Source organism: Lynx rufus, unplaced genomic scaffold (assembly GCF_022079265.1).
Source record: "Lynx rufus isolate CCGP_SWC_20201006 ecotype Redwood Valley unplaced genomic scaffold, mLynRuf1.p SCAF_7, whole genome shotgun sequence".
Lineage (NCBI taxonomy): Eukaryota > Metazoa > Chordata > Mammalia > Carnivora > Felidae > Lynx > Lynx rufus.
This window is the reverse complement of record NW_025814889.1, coordinates 25,938,828-25,961,244: the sequence shown is the minus strand read 5'-3', so window position 1 is coordinate 25,961,244 and position 22,417 is coordinate 25,938,828. Positions and strand designations below refer to the sequence as shown.

The 22,417-nt window shown below is 44.6% G+C and overlaps 1 protein-coding gene and 1 pseudogene across 1 annotated transcript in view; one reads left to right on the top strand and one right to left on the bottom strand.

Annotated features, from left to right (window-relative positions):
- The window catches only part of MPP7 (MAGUK p55 scaffold protein 7), a 299,853-nt gene that overhangs the window by 30,538 nt on the left and 246,898 nt on the right, over positions 1-22,417 (top strand). The gene's annotated exons all lie outside the window — the stretch shown is intronic.
- Positions 13,430-16,669, bottom strand: LOC124501826 (endogenous retrovirus group PABLB member 1 Env polyprotein-like; annotated as a pseudogene).

Sequence of the window (22,417 nt, the reverse complement as noted above, 5' to 3'; positions counted from 1 at the left end):
TCGACTCAGGTCATGATCTCATGGTTCGTGGGTTCGAGCCTGTGTCAGGCTGACAGTGCAGAGCCTGCTTGGGATGCTCTCTCCCTCTCTCTGCCTGCCCCTCCTCTGCTGATGCTCTCTCTCTCAAAATAAATAAACATAAAAAATAAGTCTTTTTCATAGGAAATAAATAAGAATTAATAAGTAGTGTAGTAAATTAAAAAAAGGAAACTACTCTAACATTTTCCAGGCTTCAGGATCCATGTGTCCTTTTTCCTTCCTTTTCTGTCTTTTAAAAATATTTGGAGTTTTCGGGCACCTGGGTGGCTCAGTCGGATAAGTGTCCAACTCTTGGTTTTGGCTCAGGTCGGGATCTCACGGTTCTAGGATTGAGCTCCGTATTGGGCTCTGTGCTGACAGTGCTGAGCCTGCTTGGGATTTTCTGTCATCCTTTCTCTCTGCCCCTCCCATGCTCACTCGCTCTCTGTCAAAAAAAATTTTTTTTAAGTTTTTTTTTTTTTTTTCAAAGAGTGGCTATAAAATTAAAATCCAAGCAATTCTTTATGAAAACTCAGCGAAAAGGTCATACCTAGGTGAGGGAATAATTTTTCTATAATTTTTCTATATCTATGCATCTATATCTATATCTATGCATCAGCTGTTGCTCCTGGAACTTATTTTCTAGATGTTTCCACATTTTAAATGGTTGTAAATAATAATTCCATAAATATATCATTTTTTTCATTAGTTGAGTATCAATACCTTGTTATCGGTTATTTTTACATACGTGTGTATATAAACGCATACACACATTTAATATATATAGATATAAATAAAATTTTTAATTTTTAAAAAATGTTTATTTTTGAGAAAGAGATCAGAGTGCGAGTGGGGGAGTGGCAGAGAGAGAGGGAGACACAGAATCTAAAGCAGGCTCCAGGCTCTGAGTTGTCAGCACAGAACCTGATGCAGGGCTCGAACTCATGAACCGTGAGAAAATGGCCTGAGCCAAAGTTGGACGCTTAACCGACTGAGCTACCCAGGCTCCCCCAAAATAAAATTTTTAAAAGTAAAATGCACATATACACATACGTGGGTATACCTTGATGAAGAGTCACACATTCAATACATCTGTGTAGATAACGCATTTTGGAGAACATTTTACAAATAATGTTCCTTGTTTGTGCAAGAGGAAGAAACACCGATTCAGGTCATGAATCTAGACGTACACTTTAGGTTGGCTGAAGATGTCTGGTTATTTCTCCCTCAGGCGTTTTTCTGACTCAGATGCTCAAGGTCAAGCTATGTGTCCTAGAATATTGGCATCTTGATCATCCGTTAGTCTGCCTGATTTTCAGAGGAGAGTCTTGACCTTGCCTGTTTTAGTTTCCCCAAAGCTGCGGTGAGCTGGCTTTTTATTCAAGTCTGCATTCCTGTAATGCTCCTCAGCTTTATGGAAGAATCTTCGCTCTGCTCTTAGACTTCCTGTTAAGGCAAGTGGATTTGTATTTGTCTTGCTACTCCAGACGTGTCCCTAAGGGAGGATAAACAAGCTCCCTGCCACCCAGTATTTATCAATGCCTTGTTTGAGAGAAGCAGTATTGAGGGAGATTGCTCAAAAGATACGTAGCTCATACATTATACGAGATAGTTCTTTTATTTTTTATTTATTTTATAATTTTTCTTTAGTTTTGAGAGAGAGAGAGAGAGAGAGTGTGAGTGTGGGAAGTGGGAGAGAGAGAGAGGGAGAGACAGAATCAGAAGCAGGCTCCAGGTTCTGAGCTGTCAGCACAGAGCCTGACTCGGGGCTCGAAGCCCCGAATGGCAAGATCATGACCTGAGCCAAAGTCAGACCTTTGGCTGAGCCACCCAGGTGCCCCTATGCTAGTTTTAAATATACTTCAGGATCAAGTCAGATTAGCAAAAGAACAGCATCTTGATGTCATGTTTTATTGACATCTGACATACTTTTACTGAATTATTACTTGATGTGGTATTAGAAGGTGTTGTCATGGCCAACTCAGGACATCCCCTAGAGGTGTTGTAGATCCTCTGGCTCTGTCACCTGATATTTTCCTTTCTCAGTGCCAGCAAATGGGATCGATGATCTGTGACTGTCATCTATCTGTCCTTAAGTAAAGTATTCTTCAAGTTTCACTGCTCCTTTCAGAATGATAGTCTGTACTTCTGCAAAGAGGAAAGGCATAGTTCAAATCTTGATTCAGCCTCTTTTGCTTAGAAACCGTATATGTGAGCTTTTTTGTGTCTTTTTGAATTATGCACATGCAATTAAAATTTTTTTCAATATTTTATTGATTGATTACAGTTTTCAGGTTCACAGCAAAATTGAGGGGAAGGTACAGAATTTCCCATCTACTCTTTAACCCCCGCATATCCACAGTCTCCCCTATTATCAACACCCCCCCCACCTGCCCCCCAGTGCACTGGTACATTAAGAGTTGATGAACCAACATTGAGACATCATAATTCCCCGAAGTCCATAGTTTACATTATGGTTCATTCTTGGTGTTGTGCATTCTTTGGGTTTGGACAGGTGTACAAGGACATGTGCACATCATCATGGAGTCGTGCAGCGTGTTCCCACTGTGCTCTGCCTAGTTATCCCTTCATCCCGAGCCCTGCAACCACTCGTCTTCTTACTGTCTTCATGGTTTTGCCTTTTTCAGAATGTCATATACTTGGAATTATACAGTATGTAGCCCACTCATATTGGCTTCTTCCCCTCAGTAATATGCATTTAAGTTTCCCCCATGTGTTTTCGCAGCTTGAGAGTTCATTTCTTTTTAATGCTGAATAATAGTCCGTTGTCTAGATTACCACAGTTTATTAATCCCTTTACCTACTGAAGGACCTCTTGGTTGCTTTAAGGCTTTGGCCATTGTGACTAAAGCTGTCACACAGGTCTTTGTGTGGACATAAGTTTTCAACTCCTTTGGGTAAATACCAACAAGCATGACTGCTGGATAGTGTGTTTTCTTTTTTGACGTTTGTTTATTTTTGAGGGAGAGTGAGCGGGGGAGAGGCAGAGAGAGAGGGAGACAGAGGATCTGAAGGGGGCTCCACACCGACAGCAGAGAACCTGATGCGGGCCTCCAGCTCACAAACTGTGAGATCATGACCTGAAGTCAGATGCTTGACCGACTGAGCCACCCAGGCGCCCCTGTCGGATGGCGTATTGAGAGTGTGTTTAGGGGCGCCTGGGTGGCTCAGTCAGTTGAGCGTCTGACTTCAGCTCAGGTCGTGATCTCGCTGTGAGTTCAAGTACCATGTCAGGCTGTGTGCTGACAGTGCAGAGCCTGCTCAGGATTCCCTCTCTGCCCCTCCCCTGCTTGCGCAAGCGCGCTCTCTCTCTCTCTCTCTCTCTCAAAATAAATAAATAAACCCAAATTCTAAAAAAAAAAAAAAAAAAGTGTGTTTAGTTTGGTAAGAAACTGCCAAACTGTCTTCAAAGCGGCTGTACTGGTTTTGCATTCCTACCAGCAGGTGAAGGAGATTTCCGGTTGCTTCACATTCTCACCAAGATTTGATGGTGTTGTTTCGGGTTTTGGCAATTCATGTGAATGGGTCATGGTATCTCATTGTTACTTAATTTGCATTTCCCCAATGACCTATGACGTGGAGCATCTGTTTGTAGGCTTATTGTTATTATTATTATTTGCCATCTGTATATCTTCTTTGATGAGATGTCTGTTAAACTCTGGCCCATTTTTTAAATTGGATTCTCTGTCTTAAGAGCTTTTGGGGGGCACCTGGCTGGCCCAGTCAGTGGAGCATCTGACTCTTGATCTTGGGTTTGTGAGTTCGAGCCCCCTGTTGGGTGTAGAGGTTGCTTGAAATCTTGAAAAAAATATTCCACATTTTTGTGGACTTTGTATAACAGATCTTTATCAGCCGTGTCTTTTGCAAATATCTTCTCCCAGCCTGTAGCTTGTGTGAGTCTGTTGATACTGTCTTTTGCAGAACGGAACTTTTCGTTCCTAGTGAAATCTGGCTTGGGGCACCTGGGTGGCTCAGTTGGTTAGGCGTCTGACTTCGGTTCAGGTCACCGTCTTGAGGCTCGTGGGTTTGAGCCCCGCATCAGGCTCTATGCTGACAACTCAGAGCCTGAAGCTTGCTTCGGATTCTGTGTCTCCCTCTCTTTCTCTGCCCCTCCCCTGCTCACATTCTGTCTTTCAAAAATAAACGTTAAAAAAAATTCAATGAAATCTGGCTTATCAATTATTTTATTCATGGATTGGGCCTCTGTGTTGTATCTAGAAAGTCCTCACCCTACCCAAGGTCATCTAGATTTTCTCTCGTGTTATCTTCTAGGAGTTGTATGGTTTTGCCTGTTGCATTTAGGTGTGTGATTTCATTTTGTGAAATATTTTGATTAATATAATTCTTTAAAAAAATAGAATATACCCAGTTGCAGTTCATGATAAAGTAAAATGATTCCGCCTTTAATTACCTGGTTTGTGTCTACTGATCCTGCCAGCCGTTTGGCTTACGGTTGTACTGAAACATCCAAGAAGCAGATGGCTGGGGGCCGTCCCACAAGGAGATCCTCAGTGTCCTTTAATGTCACTAGAGGAAAAGTAACGTGCACTTAATTCAAAGGACTGTGGTCTTCCAAATGGCTCTCAAGCTTCATAACTCTTTCTCAAAAACAGCAGCCCAGACAGTATAGCTGATGTTTTCTGATAAATTCCAATTTGGTAGGTCTTCGCCTCCCTCAAAGACTAGCTCTGACGTCTCTTAGTCCTTGAAGCTTGTCACCCTCTTAACTGGCCACGTCAGAGTCTGGTGGCATCTCCCAACCTAGAGCCATGGAATGGAGAAACCGTTATGGACCTTGGAAATCATCGGATTAATCCCTTTAGCCTTTATCTGGGAAAACCAGGCCTGGGGGACTATAGGGCTGGCTGTGGCCGTGTCACTGTTACTAGGAGAACCCCGGAACCAGGACTAGACCCCAAGTTCCCAAAGGCCAACTCCCGTCTCTTTCCATTCTGGTGTCCCATCCTTTTGGAATGCTTTAGTCTTATACACTCTGAATCAGAGTTTCAAATAAGATGATCTGTGTTTTGTTTTGTTTTGTTTTGCAATGTGAAGGATTCTTTACTGGTTTTATCTTTAAAATATTAAAACTTTGTGGATCAACCTCTGTGGATAATTCATGATTTTATGTTGGTGGGGATTTTGTTAAGAATGATGATGGATTGGGGCGCCTGGGTGGCTCAGTCAGTTAAGCGTCCGACTCCGGCCCAGGTCATGATCTCGCGGTCCGTGAGTTCGAGCCCCGCGTCGGGCTCTGTGCTCACAGCTCAGAGCCCGGAGCCTGTTTCAGATTCTGTGTCTCCCTCTCTCTCTCTGACCCTCCCCCGTTCATGCTGTGTCTCTCTCTGTCTCAAAAATAAATAAACGTTAACAAAAATAAAAAAAAACGATGATGGATTCACTTCTTTGCTAAGTGATTTTGCTTCTTTGGTATCGAAGGACGACGGAGACTTATGCTCAAATTGGTTCGTCCTAAGCCAGACTCGTGAAGTTTACTGAGCATTTACTGAAGTCAGGCCCCTTCTTGGGCATTGAGGACGTGGCATTGACCAAGCCCCGTGTAGTACCTGTTGTCATGGAGCTTTCCTAGGAAGGAAGCAGCAACCCCTAATTGGTTCTCCTTCTGCACTCTTAATCCTAGAGCAATGGAATTGGAACAAAGGGGAAATGTCTCTTCCCTCTGACAAAGCTCCTAAACCAGTCAAATGTACAAGGTTTTATACAAATGGAGTAGTATTTATATAACCCCTGATTCCATAGACTCAGCAGCCCAGAGGAACGTGTCTTGACCTATAGACAGTATGTGGTATAAGCAGAACAGGAGCTTTAGAATAAACATGCCGAACTTCTTAATCTCATCTTCTATAAATGTGAATTGGGACCAATAGTAGCTTGTTAGGAATATCCAATGAGGTTACTAAGGTGGACGGACTGGTGTAGCGAGTGAGAGATGCTCAGTAAATGGTCATTGCTATTGTTGCTCTCATGAAGTTCAGTATAGTTGAGGAAATAAAGATCAGCGCATGCTTAGGTTTTCTTCCCGTAGTAGTGCAATTCTTAAGTCTTTTTTGTTTTCTCGTGGCGCAAATTAAGCTCCTGGGGATAATACCCTACTTCCAAGAATGTATCCAGGAAACCAGCTGAAATCCACCTCTAAGGAAAGAGCCCAGGAATGAGGGTGACATCATTATTGGGAGGTGTTGTACCCAGAGGTTAAAACCTGGGCTGAGTCTCCATGGGCAAGCTACTTAACCCATCTGGGCCTAAATATTCTTATCTGGAAATTAGGGATAAACATATATTACCTATTGGATAGGGTTGTTATGGAAGTTGAATGAGTTTATATGGGTGAGGTGCTTAGAAATACTATTTTTTGTTACTGAGAAAATCTTGATTGTTTTTTTTTTTTAATTTTTTTCTTTTAACACTTATTTATTTTTGAGAGACAGAGAGAGACAGAGCACAAGCAGGGGAGGGGCAGAGAGAGAAGGAGACACAGAATCCGAAGCAGGCTCCAGGCTCTGAGCTGACAGCACAGAGCCTGACTCGGGGCTCGAACTCACAAACCGTGAGATTATGACCTGAGCCGAAGTCGGACGCTCAACCGACTGAGCCACCCAGATGCCCTGATTCTTTTTTTTTTTTTTTTTTTAAGTTTATTTATTTTGAGAGAGAGTGCACAGCACAGGAGGAACAGAGAGAGGAGAGAGCGAGAATCCCAATGTCGGGCTCGATCTCATGAACTGTGAGATCATAACCTGAGCTGAAACCAAGAGTTGGACGCTTAACTGACTGAGCCACCCAGGTGCCCCAAAATCTTTATTCTAACAGGAGTAAATCATAAGCTTCAGTAGTTACTTGGTAACAAATTTCAGTCTCCTCTTAATACACCAGTTCCTTAGGTCCTGTTCCCCTTCCCAATGCTATCTGAATGGAAGCATTACTTTTGTGTTTTTTATTATGTAGATATAATCACTACGGTTTGTGATTAGGGAACACTTTTTTTGCGGTATTATTAAAATAAAGATGTATCAGTCTGGAATTAGAAAAAAAATATTGCCTTTGCAATAGTTGATTTTTTTTTTTTTTTTTTTTGAGAGCTTGAATGCTTTATTCATTGTAACTGTCAGTGGGTAAGTACAGGTGACTGAATGCGTAAGGAAGTCCTGATAGTTACAGGAAGAGAAAGTCCTCTCTCTAGTAAAAGTTAGATGTAACCAGAGATGGATTTGTTCACTGTTATTAGTAATAAGTACAGTTGTGTGAGTCTAAAAGATAAGCCCCTAACTTTGCCTCAACTCTTTAAAATTACAAGTGGTTTTTAGGCACTTAAAAATTAAAATACAGACAATAAAATGGCTTATAAGGCGCAGTATGATCTAACTCCTCTATTTCCTTCCTGATTTTATCAGAATTTCTCTGTGGGTCATTGTGTTCCAGCCACACTTTCCTTCCAATATGCTGGGCCCTTCCTCAGAACCTAAGCTGAGGATGGACCTTCTGCTAGAATTCACTCCTCTCTTACCTGACTGTCCTCTGCTCACCCCCTTAATTCGCGTCCGTTTAATTTCACCTTTCAGAGAAACTTTCTCCTGTTAAAAAACAAAATTCAGCTAAGTAAATTTGAAGATCTAATTGGCTTTATTAAATGATTCAAGAATTGGGGGTGTCTGGTGGCTCGGCCGGCTGAGTGTCCAACTTCAGCTCAGGTCATGATCTGAGCTGATCGTGGGTTCGAGCCTCACGTCGGGCTCTGTGCTGGCAGTGCAGAGCCCGTTTGGGATTCTGTGTCTACCTCTCTCTCTGCCCCCCCCCCGCCTCAAAAGTAAATAAACAAATAAACATTGAAAAAAAAAGATGACAACAGATAGTTTCCTAAGGTCACAACAGAAGTACTGGCTTTTTGTTGCTATTTTTAAAAAAGATTTTTTTAATGTTTTTATTTTTGAGACAGAGAGAGGCAGAGCATGACAGGGGAGGGGCAGCGAGAGAGGGAGACACAGAATCCAAAGCAGGCTCGAGGCTCTGAGCCGTCAGCACAGAGCCCGATGCGGGCCTTGAACTCACAAGCTGTGAGATCATGACCTGAGCCAAAGTCGGATGCTTAAGCGACTGAGCCACCCAGGAGCCCCATTGTTGCTATTTTTAAAGACCCGTACACTTGAGCCAATAGGTTAAAGATGCAAAGAGTAAAACTGAGTAAATGTTTATATATATAGACTAATTAAAGGACAGAATTAGGAGGTAAGGCCACATCAAAATGCCTTTATACCTAAAGCAATAAATTCTTTGAATTTCAGTGTAGAACCCAATGGCGGGGCTCGATCTCACAAACCGTGAGATCATGAGATGAAATCAAGAGTTGGATGCTTCACTGTCTGAGCCACCCGGGCACCCATGTTGTCCTCTTTTTATGCATAACTTTCCAATGGGCTCTGTGTCCTGAGCCCTCCTGTTTCTTCACATAATCATGGTGCGTGACACTGATGTTTCCTTCCTCTCTGACCACTTTCTATTTGCAGAGATGTTTCTACCCGGTTCTACCTTCTCACCCACAAACTCCGCGCTAATAAAACTGGTAGAGAAGATGTCTTCTAAACAGTATTTTTATATTAATATTGACCGCATTTCTACTGTTGGTGCCAGCAAATTAATCTTTCAGATGTGGTTCAGCACATGCCCTTTCCTTCCTGCCCACCCCCTCCCCCTCCATATAAACCCCTTAGGCTGGCATTTAAGACCATGCTTTTCTAATCTTATCTCCCAGTTTCATTCCAACATTTACCTTTTATTTTATCCCAACTGTAATAAACAGTTTCCTTAACATGTCTTCTGCGTCCCACTTCCATATGTTTGCTCAAGCTGCCGGGAACGTCATAGATTAATACTTTGGCTCTGTAGCCAGACTCTCTGTACTTGTCTTTGATAGCTTGAAATTATGTATTTTTTAAAAAACCCTCCAAGACCAGGGTTGGTGTCCGTCTTGCTTATCTCCACTCTTAAATCCATGATCACGACAGACGCCAGGCGGGCGGGATTTAAAGCTCAGCCCCTCATTTGCCATGAGAACTGGTCCTCAGCCACCGGTCTCCAGGCCGAGCACTGGGTGTGCCCATCGTACTTATTTTCTTTGCTAACCAGACCGGCACCCGGTTCTCGGGTCCCAGTTGCTGCTCTTAGTCCCAGTCCTCCTTAGGACAGGGCTCCCCTCGGGTCCCCGCAGCCCTGTCTTCTCTGGAGATGCCTTTTCTGGGGACTGGAGCCCCACCTCTGCGGTCAAGTCCAGGGCTCAGGGCTCCATAGAACTGCCTTCCCAAATGGTCGGCCTCCTCATTACCTGATTCCCAAGTGTGGCCACACCTCCTAGTGATGCTGTTTTGGATTGGTGGTGGGGTCCGAAGCTGACGGCCAAGAAAGAATTCTTGCGACATTTTTGGTGCAAAAGGATGATAAAAATTTTAAAGTTCATTTAGTTTTGAGAGAAAGAGAGAGGGAGAGAGAAAGAGCGTGAGTAGGGGAGGGGCAGAGGGAAAGACAGAGACACAGAATCTGAGGCAGGTTTCAGGCTCTTGGCTGTCAGCACAGAGCCCAACGTGGGGCTCAACCTCCTGAACTGTGAGATCATGACCTGAGCCAAGGTTGGATGCTTAACCGACTGAGCCACCCAGGCACCCCTTAAAAAGGTGATTTTATCAAAGCATGGGGACAGGACCTGTGGGCAGAAAGAGCTGCCCTGGGGTTGTGAAGAGTGACTGATTATGTATACCTGGGAGTTGGGGGAAGTAAGGAAAAAGGGAGGTCTCCGGAAGGACTTTCTTATGCTAATGAGGGCTCAAAAGCTACTGGAGACCTTGTTATTGTCAAGTTGGGGTGGATTTCCCTTGAGTAAGGCATTAACATTAAGACAAGACAGTTGGGAGTTTATTGGAGGAATGTTTTTACTCTATCTCAAATATTTGTCAATGGGCTGCAGATTATAAAGAAATTTAATTAAAACATGTTTTTAATGTTTATTTTTGAGAGAGAGAGAGAGGAAGAAGGGGGGGATGGCAGAGAGAAAGGGAGACACAGAATTCGAAGCAGGCTCCAGGCTCTGAGCTGTCAGCACAGAGCCTGACACGGGGCTCGAACTTGGGAATCGCGAGATCATGACCTGAGCCGAAGTGGGACGCTTAACCGACTGAGGCATGCGGGCACCCAAGAAATTTAATTTTATTTGTATTGTCATCTTGCCTTTGTTCCCCACATCACCGTGGAGGGGAGGGTGATCTGGGGGCTCCAGGAAATTAAGTGTGTCGGTTTCTGGAGGTTCGGCTGTTGATAAGATTGCCTGTTTCTTGTAATTTATTAAGACCGTTGTAAACTGATGGAGACTCGCGTCTTCTATGGCTTTGATCTCTATCAGTTAACCATTCGTTTTCTGTTTCCTTTGTTCTTTGGCGGCCAGGAGTGTCTGAGGAGTGTCACACGGGTCCCACTGGAGAGGGTGGCTGGGCATTTGCAGGGTGTCAGCTTCCCCTGTGCTCCCTCATCACTGTTGCTTGATTCAATCTGAGGGATTTGGAGGAAACACTCGTCTGCCATGTGTCTCCTCACCCTTCAGTGGTTCACTCCAACACCACCTGACTTCTGGTACCAGACGTGTGGGTTCCACACATCCGGCGATTCTGTGGTACCAGTCCTGACGCTGCCGGGACACGGCACCAGACTAGTCCCACCGGACTGTCCCTCTCCTTCCCCTCCTCCGATGCGAGTGCAGGGTGTCCCCTGTGCTTCTGACTCCCCCGCCGTGCATCAGAGGTTCCCACCACCCCCTCCTCAGGTTTGATGAATTGGCTGGAGTAGTTAGTTCACTGAACTCAGGAAAACAGTTTACTTACCAGATGACCAGTTTATTATAAAAGCTGTAACTCCGGGGCCCGGGGAGGCTCAGTCGGTTAAGTGTCTGACTCTTGGTTTGGGCTCAGGTCGTGATCTCACGGTTCATGAGATTGAGCCCCGCATCGGGCTCTGCGCTGATCATGCAGAGCCTGCTTGGGTTTCTCTCTCTCTCTCTCTCTCTCTCTCTCTCTCTCTCTCTCTCTCTCTCCCTCTCCCTCTCCCTCTCCCTCTCTCCCCTGCTCATAGGCATGCCACACTCTTTCTCTCTCTCTCAAAATAAATAAACATAAAAAAAAAGATACAACTCAGAACAGCCAGATGGGAGAAGATACATAGGGCAAGGTATCAGGGAAGCATCGTGGAGCTCCCATATCCTTTCATGGGGCACCACTCTCCCCACACCTCCACGTGTCCACCAACCTGGAACATGTCTGCGTTCTGTCCTTTTGGGCTGCCTTTGGTAATTGGACTCCATCTCTAGCCCCTCTCCCCTCCCTGGAGGTCAGGTTTGGACTGAAAGTTCCAACCCTAATCATTTAGTTGATTCCCCCTGGCAACAAGCCTCCACACTTAGGGGTTTTCTAAAAGTCACCTCATTAACGTGAACTCTGGTGTGTTTTCAAGGGGTGTGGAATGCTATGAATAACAAAAGACATCTTTATTGCTCTTAATCACTTAGGAAATTCTCTGGGTTTTAGGAGCTCTGTGCCAGGAATCAGGGAGAAGACCAAATATATATTTATACCAATCACAATATTGTTTCAGGGTGGTTGAGCACAGCGGCCAAGAAAGAATTCTTGAGATGTTCTATGGTGCAACTCAGTAAGTGTGTTTGAGTAGCACGGTGATAGGACCCGTGGGCAGAAAGAGGTGCGTTTTGGCTGTAAGAAGCTGGTGGTTATATGCTGAGTGCTTGAGGGGGAAGAGACTTGCAGGGAGTATTACATCATCAATGTCTTCGAATTTCGACTCCTAAAACTACTCTTGCAAGATTTCTCTGGTGCCCATCATTCAGTTCGATATGAACACTTGGTGCGATTCACGGGCAGTCATGAGATCCTTTGCAACCAGCGCTTGGTTGATCCATCTGGGAAGTATGCAGAGGATAGGCTTCTGGGCTAACGGTGAACATTCTTCTGCTTCCATCCCTCATCATCTCCCCGCTGACCAGTTTTTGGTCCTTCAATCTTTAAGGTTGTTGAAGGTTGAACGCCTCATCTTCTGTGACTTCTTCAAGCTCACAGGGGTCATAGAGATGTCTCAACGTATGGACCAAACTTCATCACCCTCTGTCCCTGCAGCGAACTATTAGAAAAGGCCATTGCTTTAGAGTCCAGAGTGGACATCGGGGTGAATTTGTTTCAGGTAGTAAGACTCATCTGTGCGCTGAGTGAAGGAGTCAGGAGCTGCTTGCATGCACCTTGGCAGTAGAGGAGAAAAAAGCAAAAGAGACAACACGTGAGGATTATGATTATAATGGAAATAGGAAGAACAGTGAGAAGACTCTTGAGGGTGAACCATAGTCCACCTCCCAACCAGGAGTGTCACCGGTCATTAAGTGACAAGGTAGGGTCTTTAAGAGCACCGGTTTCCTTCTTCCGATCAGTAATCCTGTCATATTTTTGTCAGAATCTGGAATGCAGACACAACCCTCCTCTTTAATAATGGGACACATTCCTCCTTGTACGGCTGTCAAGATATCGGATGCCATTCTGTTTTGTAGAACTGCTTTACACATTTGAGTTATTTCATTGATAATGTAATGAGACTTTGAGAGTCATTTAAGGCCTTCATTGTGTATGTAGCAAGGGCCTCCGTGTGTCACATTGATGCAGTTTTGGAGTGGTGGGGGGCTTCGGGAGCTGATGGCCAAGAGAGAATTCTTGAGACATCTTTGGTGTAAAAAGGTGATTTTATTAAGGCACGGGGACAGGACCTATGGGTGGAAGGAGCCGCACTGGAGTTGTCTAGAGTGACTGATTATATACTGTGGAGATGGAGGTAAAATCCAAAAGGATTTTCATATGCTAAAGAGGACTCAGAAGATACCGGAGGCCTTGTTATTGTTAAGCTAAGGTGGTTTTCCCTCTAGTAAGGCATTAAGACAAGACAGGAGTTTATTGGAAGAATGTTTTACTCTGCCTACCTCAAATATTTCTCATTGGGCTGAATTTATTTAAAATTCTCAAAGAAACTTAATTTTATTTATGTTTTCTTCTTGTCTTTATTCCCCACATCACCATGGAGGCGAGGGTGATGTTAGGACTCTAGGAAATGGAGTCTCTGGGTTTCTGGAGGCTAGGCTATTGATAAGATTGCCTTTTTCTTGTAGTTTACTAAGACATTTGTAAACTGATTGACTCGTCCTGTAGGGATTTGTCCTGTAGGACTGTGATCTCAATCAGTTAACTGTCGGTTTTTCCCTTTCCTTTGTTCTTGGGCAGCCAGTTAGTGCCTGAGGAATGTCACATATATCCCACCTGGTTGGGGGGAGGGGGTTTGTGGGGTGTCAGCCTGCCTTAGGTTTCCTCATCAATATGACATCTTCTAAATCTACTGATGGAAGAAAAATAAATGTCAGATGGTCATACCCATGGGACACGGATCTTGTCTTTCATTGTCTTAACTATGGAAGATTAGCTGAACTTCTGATAGTCTTAGTGCTACAGCCCTGCATCCAGCCATAATCTAGCACATCTTCCAGTCCAGTCTGGTGGAAGCCATGGCCACAAATTTGGCCCATGTCACTATTGTGTCCCATTAGGTGCTGGCCATCTTGTGCCTGGTTGCCTTGTCCAGTCAGTAGCAGAAGAGTTGATTGATGGCCTGTAAAAAAAAAAAAAATGGTACAAAGGCTTCTTGGGGGGAGCCATCCTATTTGGTGAGTACTGTTGGGCCATGAATCAAGGGTATGGTTTTTCTGTTCCCAGCATTAAAGGGCCTTTTGGTTTATTTGTCCTATTGTGGGAGTAAGCCACATTATATCCATCTGATATTTGTTATAATCCTTTCTAGGTATATCAATAGGAAGGACTATGTAGTTGGGGAATTCATTATTATGAGCCTATCTGTGGGTTGGCATATTCAGTTACAATGTTGATGGTTTGAGGATAAGAGAAAGGCTTCTTATGGCCTGGAGAGCCCCATGTGACATTGACTATAGGCCAGCATGAAACATTCTTTTTAGTAATAGAAATATCCCTGTATGTGCTGGTGTTGGGGTGATGTATCCTATTGGCTATGTATTGATGTAAATAATGCCAGTCTGCACTTGGTCATGGAGAAACCCACCAAGGGAGGCCTGAAGTGCTTGATACGGATGGCAAGTCACACACATTCAGCACAAAGATTGGTTTTGTAGCACAGCGTAATGTTGTGCCTATTGTAGAAAAGAGTTACCATTTAGGTATCGTGTGTAAAGAGCAAGTGAAAGAAAAAAAGACCTTCATTTTTTCCTGTCTTGCTGTTTGAAGGGGAATTTGAGGTTTTCTGATGGTTCATAGGAGGCTCATCAAGTCAGTTCATTGTCATCCTGTGTTGAAGGCGGTAGGAGTTAAATTCTAGAAACATGAGTCCATGTCAAGTGGCCTTCTGATTTGCTGCAGTGGGAGTGCTTGCTATGACCCTGTAAGGTCCTTTCCACTTAGGAAGGCAAACAATGCAGGAGAACCAATTCCTGTCCTTTAAATAGACTAGTTCCGTAGGGTGTACTTACAAAGAATTTTGAATTTCATTAGGGTCCAATTTTGGCCGTACTTTATTAGCAGCTTCATTAAGAGTTTTATGGGTTAATCCAGACTCAAATGAAAAGTGTATCAGGGGCACCTGGGTGGCTCAGTCGGTTAAGCTCAGGTCATGATCTCATGGTTCATGAGTTCGAGCCCTGTTTCTGGCTCTGGGTGCTGACAGCGCGGAGCCTGCTTCGGATCCTCTGTCTCCCTCTCTCTCTGCCCCTCCCCTGCGCGCGCGCTCTCTCTCTCTCTGTCTCTCTCTCTCAAAAATAAACATAAAAAAAAAAGTGTAACAGATTATTATAATCTGGGTCCAAGGATAAGTCAATGGTAAGGAAGGGTCTACCATATATTAATTCAAAAAGGCTTAACCCTCAACTTTCCCATGGGGTGGTTCTTATTCTTAAGAGACCTACAGGTAAAAGAATTATCCAGTTTTCTTATGTTTCTAGGCTCATCTTAGTGAGGTGTCTTTTAAAATTATGATTAGCCTTTTCAACTTCGCCGGATGATTAAGGGTGCCAGGCCGTATGTGAAAAATACTTAATTTTAAGGGCTTAGGCTACCTGTTGAGTTATTTGGGCTGTAAAGGATGGGCCATTTTCACTTTGAAGAGGTTGAGGGAGTCCAAACCGGGGGATGATTTTCCCTTAATAAAGTCTTTGTTACTTCAGTAGCCTTTTCTGTCTTACATGGGAAAGCTTCCACCCATCCAGTAAAGGTATCTGTCTAGACTAATAAATATTTATATCCTTTACAAGGTGGCATTTGTGTGAAACCTATTTTCCAGTCTTTCCCAGGATATGTGCCATGTCTTTGGACAGGTGTTAAAAGAGAGAGTGGTCATAAGGTACCTTCTGGATTTACCTGGGCACATATTGCACAAGATTTACCTGCCCTTATCTATCTATCTATCTATCTATCTATCTAGAAAGTGAGTGTGAGGGAGGGAGGGGCAGAGAGAGGGAGAGAGAATCCCAAGCAGATTCCACTCTGTCAGCGCAGAGCCCAATGTGGGGCTCAGTCCTGAAGCTGTGAGATCATGACCTGAGCCGAAATCAGGAGTTGAAGGTTTAGCCGACAGAGCCACCCGGGTGCCCCTACATGCCTTTTTAAAGATGCTCTTAATCCTTTTCCATCAAACACCAGTTTGGTGAATTTCCGTAAAGCTTCTCTTCCCGTATGAGTAGTCTTGTGCAGGCCTCTTGCGAATTTCCACTGATTTTCCTTAGGGACAGAGATTTTTCCTTTATCATTTTTATACCCTAGGCCATTTTAGTGTGTCCTTTCCCACGTGCTCAGGTGTCCCCCAGAGTATAAGTGGGAACGACAGTGCTTAAGGGATTAGAGAGCGACAGAAGACTCCTGTAACTAGTTCAGTTCCAGCTGCCAGTTTGGCTGCCCAAGTGGTGAAATTGCTTCCTTTGGATCCTAAATTTTCTCCCTTTTGATGCCCTTTAAGATATATTACAGCAGTTTCTTTAGGGAGATTAACTGCTGCTAATAGAGTTACAGTTTTGGGTCCATATTTAATGGAATTATGACTAGTTAATAATCCCCTTTCCTTGGTTCAGTCGATTAAGCGTCCGATTCTCGATTTTGGCTCGGGTCTTGACCTCACGGTTCTTGAGTTCGAGCCCCGTATTGGGCTCTGTGCTGACAATGTGTAGCCTGCTTGGGATTCTCCCTCTCCCCATTTCTCTACCCCTCTGCCACTGAAGCTTGAGCGCTCTCTCAAAATAAATAAACTTAAAAAAAAAAATCCCCTTTCCTTCCAGATGGCACTATATGCCTGCAGGCATGGAGGCATATTTTGAATTTGTGTACGTATTAATTCTTAGGCCTTTAGCTAACTGAAGAGCTCAAGTGAGACCTATCCGTTCTGCCTCTTGACCTCAAGTACTGGTCGGTAATGGGTTGGCCTCAGTAGTTGAAGTATAACTAATAATCACAGAGCCAGCCTTTCTGTCTTCCTTGTGTAAAACTACTACTATCTGTAAATCAGCCTTCCGCGGCATTATCTGTGCCTTGACCCTTCAGATCCAGACAGCTTGGAAGAGACTGATCCTGTTACCTCTTTCCTGTCATGTTCAGACACAACAGTAGTCTGGTTTGGTCCAGGCATGAGAGACGCTGGGTTTACAATTTGACAGGTTTTGGGAACACAATCGGGGGAGTCTAAAAGTATAGCCTGATAATTTAGTGAGTCCGCCCCCTGTCATTCACTGATGGATGGCCTCTAGTTTCTAAAATTCCTTGAACCCGATGAGGAGTCCTCACTGGCAGGGGCTGTCCTATTGAACATTTAGATGCTTCTCGTAGGGTAGGAGCTGCGACTGCTCAGAGGCGTGCTGGCCGTCCTCAGGCCATGTTGTCAACGACTTTGGAAAATATCCTGCCTCCTGCGGGTCTCCATTCATGCCTTAGTTTTTGGGTTGTGCTCCTAGGGCTTGGCCCTGTTTTTCAGCAGTGAATAGGGTAAATGACTTTTCTAAGTTTGGTAGAACCAGAACCTAGGAGAGTTTAGGTTTTAGTTGTTGAAAGGCCTACTGTTGTTTCTTGTTCCATTTTAAAGGCTCTTAATCTGGCCCTTTAGTGGCCTCATACCAAGGTTTGACTAAGACTCCAAACCCTGCTATCCATAGAAAGCAAAATCCAGCCATTCCAGAAAAGGTTCAGAGTTTTCTTTTTTTTTGTTTTTGGTTTTCTTGTGGCAGGAGGTCCCAATTCTCTTATAGCTCTTTTTCTCTCAATTGACAGGGAACGATGTCCAGCAGTTGATTCATATTCTTTTTATTAAAAAAATTTTTTTTTAATGTTTATTTATTATTGAGCATGGGAGGGGCAGAGAGAGGAGGAGACACAGAATCTGAAGCAGGCTCCAGGCTCTGAGCTGTCAGCACAGAGCCCGACGCGGGGCTCGAACTCACAAACAGCGAGATCATGACCTGAGCTGAAGTCAGACACTTAACTGACTGAGCCACCCAGACGCCTCTGATTCATATTCTAAGTACAGTACCTTCTGTTTAGAAATATGAGCCTTTTTAGATGATGCTCAGTATCTTCTCTCCAAGAAGGACAATGGTAGAATTATAATCCGAGATGTCTTTCGTGGGGTACATATTGCAATATCATCGGCACATTGTACTGTTGTTCCCTGAGGCAACGCAAGGTCCCTAAGTTGTCTACCGGGTGCATTGCCAAACAAATGGGGACTTGCTCTAAATCCCTGCAGTAGGACTGTCCACGTAAGCCAGCGAGTTTGAAATTCCCCTTCTAGTCCAGTAATTTTAGGTTTAGAAAGACGAGTCTGGCTGGGTGCTGAATCAGGACAGAGTAAGTAGCTCCCGTAACAATAAGAAAACAACGAACTTCCCTCCCACGTCCAGGGTGACCTGGGGCTCGGGCATCTTGATGTTTGCAGGAGCCGATCCAGCCCCAGGGCCCCATCATGTCATCTCCTCAGGTTGTTGCTCTTGGGCTGGAAAATGAGTTTCTGTCTTACTCTCTGGAGATGAGGGGAGTCCCTTTTCCAGTGTCCCTGTGCCTTGTAAGTGGGACACGGCCCTGGCAGAGAGCGTTCATTTGGATATTCTTTACTCCAGCGTCCACACCTATAGCAAGTGGTCTTACGTGAATTTCTGTCTCATGCTGGCTTCTTCTCTTGCGCCTGAATAGCCTGGCGGTGTGGGGGACCCACGCTAGCGGCCCCCAATATTTGAGCCTGAGTTCTGCCCTGTGTTTTAGCCCTCGGTTCTCCTGTCTTAGAGCCGTATCTCTGTAAAAGGCTCCAGCGGCCACTTCCAGCAGCCTCTGGGTTGGTGTTTGAGGGCCTTGTGGCGAATGTCTGGTGCCGACTGGTTCATAAAATGAATATTTAGGACAGCCATCCCTTCTGGTGTGGTTGGGCCTACGTTTGTGTATTTATGAATTGCTTCTACTAAATGGCCCTGAAATGAGGCAGGACTTTCATCATTTGCCTAGGTTACTTCCTCAATTTTATCAAAACTGAGGTTCATTCCCTCCACCAAACAGGCGACCATGTGGTCTTTTCTTTCCCTGGCAGGTGTCTCCTCTTGGTAGTTCAGTGGGGCTCAGCCTTGGGAACGGCGTCTCTTCCTGCTGGTTAATGATTTCTGTCCCTAGTTGCCAGCTCATCTACAAATTCCTGTGCCCCAGCCCAAATTTGGACCTTTCTCCTGCTGGGGTACAACGATGCATTAGAATAATGTAGATACCCTGCCAGGTTAAGTCAAATGTTAGAGACACTTGGTGAAATCCACCTATAAACTTGGATGGATCATGTGAGTATCGTCTTACTTGTTTTTTCATTTGAGCCAGATCTGGAGCATAAGAAAGAACTTTTGAGACATTGTATGGTGCAATTTAGTAAGTTTATTTGAGTAGCATGGGGACAGGGCCCGTGGGCACAAAGGGCTGTAATTTTTCTGTAAGCTTCGTGTGCAAGGGGGAGGAGACATGCAGGGAATATTAGATCGTAAATGTCGTCTTTGAATTTCTACTCATGAAACAACTTTTGCAAGATTTCTGTGGTGCTTATCATTCAGCTTGATATTAACAGTCAGTGAGATATACAGGCAGTCATGAGACCCTTTAAGAATGTAGCAACCAGCACATATTTTCATCCTTCTCAGAACCATGAAGGCTAGAGGCTAGAAAGCTTTCTGGGCTAAACGTAAACATTTTCCTGCTTCTGTCCCTCAGCATTGCCACATACCCTCTTTTGAAAACTTACTACCATTGCTTGAAACATGCCTAAGTTTCCCATATTTGTCAGATGTTTTCCTTGCTCCTGTTTTTCTTTAGAAAAAATACGATTCAAACAGTTAAAAAAATATTCTTGAGACTTGTTGAAAGTAAGGGAGACTTCATTCAAGGGAGGCCATCGTGACGGTTGTGAGGACCACGGCAGTGGGGTCTTGTAGTGAGACAGAGGTTGGACTCCACTCTGAATGAATGTGAGCCAAGGAGCCGGGTGGAGGTCCCCGGATGGGAAATTACTAACGGGAAGCATCAGGGGTGAGGGGGTGAGGCAGCGAGTCTGGCTCAGCCGACCTGACAGGATTCTTGCTGAAGGTAGGCCACGGTGGTCAGACCTCACCTGGGGGTCGGTGGAGGATGAGGACCCCAGTTAGATCCTGGGGGGTGGAAGAGGGTCTGGTTAAACTGATCTCTAAGGATTCTTGCTAAAATCGGACAATGCACAGAGGACTGTGGAGGTCCAGAAGTCGGGCCCAGCTGAGAAAGAATTCAGGGGGGCCTGAGTTTGGTCAGTGAGAAAACCTTTGTCACTGCTTTGGCTGCAGCTTCTCAGTCTGCTGCTGAGCTGGGCTAGACTTGTCACCTTCACCGGGCTAGACTTGGCGTCTGCGGCTTAGGGGCCAGCTCCAGCACCCTCCCCTTCTCCTCTGGGTGCCGGGTCGTGCTTCACAGCCAGGCCCTAAGGAGGGGAACGCTTCAGTGCTGATTTAAAGATCGCCTCTATATGTCTCATGAGCCAAACTCACTCTTCATCCCAGTAAAAACCCTGATAGAAAAATGTGACTCTAGCCACAGATCCGGCTGACAGTGGTGACAGGATAGGAGGGGCACTTTTGGGCCTTTGGCTCTTTCATAATACCTCCCCTCCGCCAATATTTGATAAGAACAATTGCCGTTTTCTCGATGCACTTGGAGGACTACGCCAACCTGGTGTGTGTAGCCTGTGACTTTCCTCCTCTGCCCCATCAGATCACATCCCTAATGTCTAAAATCCTCAAGCTGCTGCCACTGACAGGTTTAGTTTTTCTCGATGGCATTGTATAATTGCTCCTGATTTGCATGTGATTGCAGACTCGTGGCATTTCTTTCCAAATGTGACGTTGTGGCCTTGTGTTAGCCTTCTCAAGCCACTGGAGCAAGAATTCTTGATCTGGGTAGATTTCAGAGTCTTTGGGCTCCGTGGCCTGCCTAGAATAGACACAGCTTTTTTGTGTGTCACATGAATGTTTCTGAGGACAGAAGGGTCCGGAGTTCTCCTGTGATTTCAAAATGTCTGTGGCTTCTGAAAGGAGAGTATTACTTATGAAACTGAAATAGTAACCTGCAACACAGATGACGGTTTTTAGGGCACTCAATTTAGGCCCCGTGACAGTGGTCCCTCGCTCAGTGCACGGTGCCAACTTCTGAGCTATAATGGTAGTTGCCCCCTGATTTACTAATAGAGTCAAAAATTACAAAGGGAGAGATACGGAGTAAGACTAATAATCTCTCTCAGGACAGAGTAAGCTTTTCTATTAGTGTATCACCTGACCAGATAGTATCACTTAACAAGTTGGAGGGTATTCCACATAATTGTTGTTGGGGTGCTTCCGATGGCCACTCTCTCTATCCTCAAGGGTTCCCTGAGGGAGGAACCTGTGCTACTGAGGAGAGAGAGATTCGGAGGGGAGAGGAAGAAGGGAGGTGTTGTTGACCGTGAACAGGCACTGTGGCTTTTCGCTGACGGTCCTAGCCTTAAGGAGTAAAATCCAACTGAGTAAATGTTAAGGGTCTTATTGGCTTTTTACTCAGTGATTCATGTTTGTTTATTTATTTTTATTTTTGAGAGAGAGACACACACACAGAGTGCAGGTGGGAAAGGGGCAGAGAGAGGGAGAGACAGAATCCGAAGCAGGCTCCAGGCTCTGAGCTGTGAGCACAGAGCCCGACACGGGGCTCAAACCCACGGACCTGAGATCATGACCTGATCCGAAGTGGGATGCCTGACTGAGCCATCCAGGCGCCCCTTATTCAGTGATTCATGAATCGGGCAGAGGGTAAGGAGCTCTGAGGAGCTATACAAGGCAAGAGATTTTTGTAGACCAAAGTGAGCAGGAACAAGGGAGTTATACTGGGCATTTTCTGATAGGTTAAAGCGGGGCTACTTTCCTGCTTTAAAGCTAAGGGAAGTCTTGGAATCCAGGTCAGGTATCTTGTGTGGACTGGTTGACCTAGGCCTCCCTTTTCTGGGAGAGCCGGGCACAGAGACATAGTTAAGTTTTGGTTTGCTGATATGCGGCTTAGCATGAGCGACTCCATCTTGGACCCAATCCGATTACTTTTATGCAAGGATGACCATTTCCAGGATATAATGGGAGGGATGGTGATTTGCCTTACTTGAGTTCTTGGGAAAGTATAGACAGTGACTGCTTCTGGATCTGGCCTTTGACATATTCCACCATAAAGAGCACTGGCCAGTGGAGTGCAAAGCCACCTATGTGATAAACACCACGGAGTTGCAGCCCTACTAAGTGATTTGCAGAGTCTTCTGTAAATCATGGCCCAGTGTAGCCACACTCACTGCAAGTAAGGGAAGTGTTGATTGTTGTTTTCTCACCTCTGTGTAAGATCTGCTTTGCTACTGAGCATGCGTCTTTCTGACTGCTGAAATGCTCTGTTCTGGATTGGGAAGTAGTGAGTTAAAGGAGATAAGAACAATGTTTCTTAGTTGAAAGATTAAAGACAATTAAATTGAGTATTCATCTTGACTTTGTGGTTTGCTGAATTGGCTTAAAATTAATTTGCTTTGGTAAGGAACAAGGCTAATTAAAAAATAATCTTACAGTGTAATTGTTTTGGCAATGGTAATTGCAAATATTTAAATTCTCTCACAGGAATTGGGCATAAGATGAACCTCAACACTGAGTTCAGATGTATCATGTACATATCCTGTACATATCATGTAATGAAAACAGTGGATTCCTTTTCATTTTAAGTGCATCAGA